Source organism: Crocodylus porosus, unplaced genomic scaffold (genome assembly GCF_001723895.1).
Source record: "Crocodylus porosus isolate Cpor-Errol unplaced genomic scaffold, CroPor_comp1, whole genome shotgun sequence".
NCBI lineage: Eukaryota > Metazoa > Chordata > Crocodylia > Crocodylidae > Crocodylus > Crocodylus porosus.
The window spans coordinates 46,839,433-46,844,839 of NW_017728918.1; the positions used below are offsets into that span (position 1 = coordinate 46,839,433).

General features: G+C 41.1%; 1 long non-coding RNA gene across 1 annotated transcript in view; it reads left to right on the forward strand.

Moving 5' to 3' along the window:
- The first annotated feature begins 1,818 nt into the window (after positions 1 to 1,818).
- LOC109311758 overlaps positions 1,819 to 5,407 on the forward strand; it is a 31,204-nt gene continuing 27,615 nt past the window's right edge. The window contains exon 1 of the long non-coding RNA XR_002101602.1: positions 1,819 to 1,941. This is a non-coding gene — a long non-coding RNA (uncharacterized LOC109311758). The remainder of the gene's footprint in view (positions 1,942 to 5,407) is intronic.

Consider the following 5,407-nt stretch of genomic DNA (forward strand, 5'->3'; position numbering starts at 1 on the left):
TGGCCTATGCTGAGATCTTGGAATGTACCGACATTCCAAGCATCCATTCTCTTTGTCGTCAGAGTCAACTTTCATGACTTGGTTGTATGTGGAGAACAGATGATGGCTGCATGCCTAAGGATCTCTTGGTTGGAGAATTCTTTACAGGAAAAAGACCATGTGGGCTTGCTTTTCTCTGGCTCAACGATGCTTGCAAGAGAGATATGAAGGCAATGAACATTGAGCCAAATGACTTGGAGAAGACTGCTGATGATCAAAGCACTTGGAAATAGTGTATTAAGCATGGAATGGAGGCTTTTGAGGAACGAAGAGCCCAAACTGCAGAGGAAAGAAGAAACCCACACTATCTTCAGGATTGTTTGATCCAAACGTCAAATGTGACTCATGCAGAAGGGACTGTCACTCAAGAACTGGGCTTTATAGCCACACTCACAGATGTTCATCAAGCCTTACTCAATGCAATTCTGTTGTCTTGTGAGACAGACAGATGCTTACCATTTTTGCAAATAACCTGGCTAGCACCTGCCCAAATGGGGTATAGACGTCAATGCTTAAGCTTGCTTATGAGCAATAAACCTGGAAGTGTTTTTGTTGCTAAGAACAAAAGCCTGTGGTCACTTTATTATAACTAAGGAGGTCATAAGGGGAGTTGTATGGTATCCTGGCAGAGTGGTCACTGGCCATCCAAGCTGAGGGATCCTGATATGACCAGTACTACTTCATCTCTGACCATATCTGATGAAGTCCAACAAGAGATAATTTGGTTTTGCCAGCATGAATGCATTGGGGTACTTGAGGTTTCTGGCTACCTCAGCAATCTCCACATACTCCCCTTGTTCCTGTTCCCCCCTCCCCTAAGCCAACCTCTTTTTTCTTGGTGGAAATTGGGGCAAAGTATTCATTTTGGTTCTGGATATATCTAGATTACCTGTAACTTCTACCCTCTTCTCACTGAAAAACTGGCCTACATCTTTTCTTGTTCTTGTTTTATTTATATTTGCATATACAGAAAAAATCCCAAACATCTAGCTTGGAAGGAAACTTTCTCTTCTCCTTTTGTTTTCTTTTCTTCATAAAAGCTTTTGCAGACATTTAGGAGATGAAAGCCAAAATGTTACACAGGAACCCCCTTGAGCTTCAATCTCTCTCTCGGCCAGTATTACTTAGCTGGTTTTGATACATGCAAAGAAACAAGGTATCCACATCACATCCACAGTAAATAGCATTAAATTTTGTTTCACATTAAAGAAGAGCCAATTCAATTAAACAGTATGGTGGAAAGACACTGCAAAGGGGTGAGTCTGGAATTTTAAGATGGAAATGAAGTGCTTGATTCAATACACTGTTATAAGTGACTTATTTGGATATTTTATTTTCTGTTATCATTTTTGTTACTTAGAATTATTTGTTTCTCCTTGCATTATAACCATTAACTATGCCACACACAACATCAGTGAAGATACGTTACTTAGATTTGGAAAATATTATCAATTATTCTCAGAGTACTGAATAACTTAGACCAATAATCAGCCCATAGCATTTTCTTTCAATCTTTCCCCCCCAATTCTTTTATTTTGTAGTGGATCACTTGTATTGTAACATTGTTACAGTAGTTATTCTTAATAAAATCACTCTCAAACACTAGCAGCTTGAATTATTTTTGTTCACACAAAGAGCCATACCCTTTGCATTCCTATAGCTGTTAGCTATTAAATTAGCTGAACATAGTTTAACTACAGTTTTCATAGTCAATTATTAATGAATATTTCATTCTTTCTACTGTATTACTTTGCCAAATGGAACTGCTGTGAAGTTAATTACTCTGCAGTTTTTTAAGGTGAAAATGAAAGAGATTGCTTTTGCAGCAAAATTCGCCTGCAGGATCTGTTGTGTCATTACAGGATAATACCAACAGCATACTTTGGTGAGCAAGCAAAGCAGGTCAGAGTCTTTTCTTATTGTTTGGATGATTGATAAAACATTCACAAAGCTGACTTCTGGTGGGGTGGAAACCCACAGCTTTGTAATTCAGGCTGCATTTAATTACGTTCTTGGTAGACTTTCATATTCTTTGAAGTGCTGGGTATTTTTTCATATTTGTATTTTGACTCTGCGATTCAACCATTCAGCTAAAAATTGGACAGGCTTTTCTGTTCTCTGTAGCACATCAGAGACTACACAGTATGTGGTCAGCTGCTTATTATGAAATATTTGTCAGTACATGGTATTATTTTAGCTATCTCATTGTGAGATTAGAGCTGGGTCTAATTCTACTTAACAGTAAACCATTTTTGTTGCCATTACATGACAACAATTCCTGACATGACAAAGGTTTTGTTTTAAATTGGAAGATAATGAACTTGCCACTTGCCTTTATAATGGTATTACAGGACCATGGCCTCCCTTTCTCTGCATGATGAGTGGAAAGAGATTAGGGCAGAGCGATAGGGGACTTTGGGTGTGTCTACAAATTGCTGTATGGCAATGTTGCTATGGTGCCATGCTTCCTTTTGGTAGTAATAAAGCATGGTGCAGTATGGGTGGTTACTGTACCATGTGCACAGTACATGGTTAAACTTTCCAGCTACATCGGTGTAGCAGTGTGCTATACCCGGGGAGTGCACCAATATGGTGATGTAGCTGGTAGACGCACATGATCACTACTTCACTGTAGCACACTGTATGTCACCGTAGCATGTCTCTATGTTGCTGTAGGGTGACATGTAGTCTACATAGGCACATCCTTTGTTACTGAACCCTGATGCCAAAGGCATATTGATGACTAAGCACTATGACTGCTTAGCTCCATAACCAGTAGGGCTGTGCAGAGCTTTGGGTGCTGATTCAATTTGAAGGAGATTTGGCTCGATTTGGCAGCTGAATCTCTGAATCTTAACTGAATCAGGAAACCCATTAAGCTCCCCAAATCGAATCGGAAGCCTCCAGTTCAATTAGCAGAGATTCAGAGAGATTTGACAATTTGGACTTAAACACAGCTTTATATGTTTTTTCTACGTATCTCAAGGTACCAGGTGGCTCGTGAACGCTGAGATGGTGGGGTAGATGGAGCATCCCACTGGAGTGAAGGGGGTCCCCAGTGCGCTCAGCAGTGGACCTGGAAGTGGAGCAGAAGCACTTCTGGGTCCACTGCAGAGCACGCAAGGAACCCCCTCTACCCCCTGGCTCAGCAACTGGGGTGGCACCTGGGGTCCCCCCATGGCTAATTGCTGCCCCATGGCTAATTGCTGAGCTATGGGGGCACTGGGTCCCCTGTGCACTCAGTGGTGGACCCGGAAGTGGGCTGCAAGTACTTTTGGTCCACTTTTGGGTCTGCTGCTGAGCATGCAGGGGGTCCCCCCTCATTCCTGTGGGACACTGCATCTGCCCCACCATTTCAGCATTCATGAGCCATACCTGGTGCCTTGAGGTATGTAGAAAAAACATATAAACCTGTGTCTATGGCCGAATCGCTGATTCTCCCAATCAGAATTGAATCTTCAGATTCGGATTTAGCCGAATTGAATTGGGACAGTGACCCAAATCAGCAAATTGAATCACTGTCTCCTGAATCAGGCCAAATCCAAATCGAATACGGCCTGCTTCACACACCCCTAATAACCAGAAGACTGTGGTCACTTGAAATAAGTAAACCAAGCTGTTGGTGCAAGAAGAGAAGGAATGGCAGTGCCATATTTGTACTTGTGTCATTCTTGGTTAGGCCAGGGGCTTGACTAAGGGGTAACATCAGTTATAGAACAGACTCATACAGAGGGGGTCATATTTTTTGTGGGGGAGCAAGGGGAGTGGCAGTATTCTTGCAAAACTGTACTCACACAGTAACCACAGTGAGGCTCTGTGTGTGCCTTCAGTGCTCAAAGGTCCATGTTCTAAGTTAAGGCAGGCACAGTGTGTATCATTTCTGGGATTTTGGTTTGTATAAACACTGTGGCAGTTGTACACATACCCAGTATGGCTGGGGGCTGTGGTAGATTTCTTGGACTCAGCTTCTTTAGCATTGTTCAAATGCCATATGTTTCATTAGAAGGAAATGTTGCTTGGATTAAGTTGTCCAGATCTGTGATATTGCCTCTCCTCTCTTATACAAGGGATGAAATAGTTAATATGCTAGACATTTAAATTATGATTGAGTTTAACCAATCAGTGGATGGTACATGACTCTCAGAGCTATTTTTTCAGGCCCTCTGCAGTTTCATCTCTACTTTAGTTGTAGTCAGATTCCAGTTGTAGAGGTTTTCATACCAGCTAGACTTGTTTTTAGCAAAAAACCCTAAGATTTTGTGGGACAAGACTGTAGCTTCCGAGGTGTTGCTATGGGGTTGGGTTGTCTTAAATCTTAAATACTTGCTTGACTTAAACTGCTAGAATTTTTCAGTAGTCAGATTTTTGTTTTTTCTCTGCCATGGTCACCCCCAGTATTGTCAGGGTGGCAAAAAGGGGCAGCACTTCCTTGAACCTTACTGTCCAGTTCTAGCATATTCACCCTATAATGACTTACACACACACAATGAATGATGAGAGCTATTCATGACTAAAAATGGTAACTAGAATATATATATTTGTGAAATAAACAGGTCATTGTGAATTATTTGTTCAAGCCCATTTGTTGTTGTGTGAGAAGTCTGTTTTTCCCCCAGATCTATGCAAGTGTTTTTTTTTTCCCCTAGGGAAAATGAAAAGAAAAATGATGTTTGCTATAAATTTGTTTCTGGCCATATATTCATCTCAAACTTCTGCTAGTGTACTTCTTTCACTTTGGGGTGTGAAGTGGTACAGTCCCTGATGAATACAGCTACCCAGGCAGCAGGCCTTAGATGTAGTTATAAGGGCAAGATTGCACTTTTGCTGGTATGTCTTATTCTTTTGGGGGCAACTAGGATAAACTATATCAGCAAATGCTCAATTTTGCTAGTACATTTAGCATCCACACTAGGAATACTTTGCCTTTTTTAATATACTGCTATAGATCTACTGGGAAAGCCCTCTTAACTGGGCATAGCTTATGAATCTTTGGTTAACTATTGGAAAAGGAGTTAAAATGTTTGTAAGTTGTTACTGAATGTGCACATAGTGAATAAACATATAATTTATTAGTTAGGTAAAATCTGTTCAAATGTTTTTTCTCTATCAATTGTTGCAGAAAAACCATCTGTCACTGAACTCTTGCTCTCTCTACTGACGTAGAAAACCATGAGTTGAATCAGAAGTGGCTTTTGTTCTTTGTCTCCACACCAGAACTGCGCCTTCATTTTATCTGTGAGCTAGAAGCATATTTCCCTTCCATCAATGACGTTCATAGACCTTTCATAGATTTCATAGACATCAGGGCTGGAAGGGACCTTGGGAGATCATCGAGTCCAGCCCCCTGCCCAAAGGGCAGGAAGTCAGC